This window comes from Montipora foliosa, chromosome 1, assembly GCF_036669935.1.
Source record: "Montipora foliosa isolate CH-2021 chromosome 1, ASM3666993v2, whole genome shotgun sequence".
Taxonomy (NCBI): domain Eukaryota; kingdom Metazoa; phylum Cnidaria; class Anthozoa; order Scleractinia; family Acroporidae; genus Montipora; species Montipora foliosa.
In genome coordinates this window covers 57,556,665-57,559,164 of record NC_090869.1, presented here as the reverse complement: position 1 = coordinate 57,559,164, position 2,500 = coordinate 57,556,665, and positions in this window count along the sequence as shown.

Sequence of the window (2,500 nt, the reverse complement as noted above, 5' to 3'; positions counted from 1 at the left end):
CCGGTTTCTCACAAACCCAATATGATCCAATTTGTTCTCTTTGAAAACATTCTTATCGGTTAGCGTTAACTTTGCAATATCAAAAGTTTTTCTCGTTTAGTCAGTCCATCTCACGGTTCGCGTCGTACAAGCTGGGCGAATTATCCAAAAAGAAAATTAATAGACCAATTCGGCTAACTCATTGTTGTACCCAATTCAAATCTCTGGGGGTTAAGATGCTTTGTGTATTGCATTTGCATGATAATGTAGCATTCACATTTAAATGATATGGTAATACTTGGAACAAAACGTTTTATTCCCAAAAGAATTGAATTGGGTACAACACTGAATTAGCCGAATTGGTCTATTGGTACAAGCGGTGTCAGAGTAAAACCATAAAGTGAACCAGGTGATTTGGTGACGTAATTCGAAATCCAACGCCCTATCCCACAAACGCGCGCTGCCGTATTTTCGAATTCAACATGGCAGAGGCAACGTTAGATCTTGTTGGGTCTACTTGAATGTTCATTCAGTAACAGGAAATGTGGTAGACACGTAATGATCTTTTGAGTTTTGGCGATGGCAATAGTGCAGGGAGTTTAGAAACAACACCTGAGGCCGCGCGCGGTTGTGGGATACGGCATTAAAATTTTTCTCTCCAGTCCTCCGAATTACGTCATCAGATCAGCTGGAAAGGTTTGTAATTGCACGCTGACTTTATCGTTAAACCTTAGATTTGGCAAATTTGGTGATTTTACGTTGCTCTTGAGCAAGGCAAAAATATGTGCCAAAATGTGTGTCGCACGTGCAGCACGATTAGTTTTCCTCTTTTAACCAATGATATTCTTGTTTTGTATCGTTCCGCTCTTTGAGGACTGCGTCATAGATCTTAAATCACGGGACAGTCAGCGGTCGCGGTTAACGGAAGTAGTTAACGGACGCGGTTGGTGGATGTGGTCGGCGGACGCGGTTATTAGAAGAGCTTAGTTGTCGAGGTCGCGCGCGCGGTCGTGGTTAGCGGTCGCGGAAAGCAAATGAGCCTCTTTTTCGAAAGTCAACTTTTCGGGCCTGAAAAGCCATTTATGAAGCTGCTACCGCTTGTTTTTGAAATACTAGTGTTTTGAAATGCTTCAAGGTAAGGAAACGCAAAATGATTGCGAATTTTGATGGTTTTAAAGCTCTCTGTTATTAAGATACAGAGGGAAATTGTGCCGGCACCCGAAGAGACCCGGGACGGGACGGTTGGAGAAGTTATCACTTAAATTTGTGTTTGTCAGTAGACGTACATCACAAGAGAGGAGCGCGTCAGAAAGAGAGTGGAGTCTCCACCGTGGCTTTGTGTGAATTCTCCTCTCTAATCCTCCATGTCATTTGTTCGTGTTTGGTATGCATGTAGGATACATTGTGCGTAAATTGTCACGCTTAAACGCTCCGCGACATAAAACTAGACAAATGGGCCAAGACAAGCGCATGCCGTTGGGACGTGATAAGTCGTGTCCTATTCGGTCCTAAATAAAATGAAATTTTACGTCGTACATGGCCGCGCGAGGATATGAATTTTATCTTCGAGTGCTGATAGTTAGTATCTGTCACGAGTGAGAGAGTGTATCCCCAAGCAGCCATGTAATATTCTGTTCATTATATACAGTAGATACTGATGAAATGTCCAGATTGAAAACAAATTATTTTATTCATGTTCGAGATAGCGAAAAAGTGGTCATCAATCGCTAAAACAAGCACCGTGTAAGGCCCGTTTTAAACGTCGCATTTTACATGTGCCGAATCTAATGCAAATGAGCGAAAACAATATATTTTTCTCAATTGCATTAAATTTGGCACATGTAAAATGCGACGTTTAAACGGGCCTAACATGAAACTAGATATGAAAGTTATGAAAAATAAATCATGATAATGTCAAATTGAGTCAGTCATAAAAATGTTAATGTAGAAGAGAAAACTTATATTACAGTAAAAAAGTATCTTACAAGGAAGGGGAAGCTCGCTCTTTATCATGTCAGTTACCATGACGATACCTGTATCTTAATGAACACAGGCGCCCCAAGCTGAGAGTGAGAATGGCCGACAAAAATATAACGATTTGTATGGGAATCCCGACAAAAATCTTAAGAAGATAATTATGTGAAAAAATCTTAATTAAAAAGCCTAACCTTATTGCCAACGTGGGTAACTTCCTTACTGAGCAATAGCCCAAATCGCGTCGGATCTGAAAAATAATCACACAGGAAGGAAGTTACTCACGTTGGCAATAAGGTTAGGCTTTTTAATGGAGAGTTTTTTCATACAATTATTTTCTTAAGCTTTTTATCGGGATTCCCATACAAATCCTTATATTTTTGTCGGCCGTACTCATACTGAGCTTGAGGTGCCTGTGATGTGAAAGACAAAAATGATATCTTCACTGCGCGCAGTGAAGATACGATTTTTTAGAAAAAAGAAAAATCCTGGTATTTCATCAGTATCTATATAATAATATTAACAGCTATATATTCGAATGTGAGAC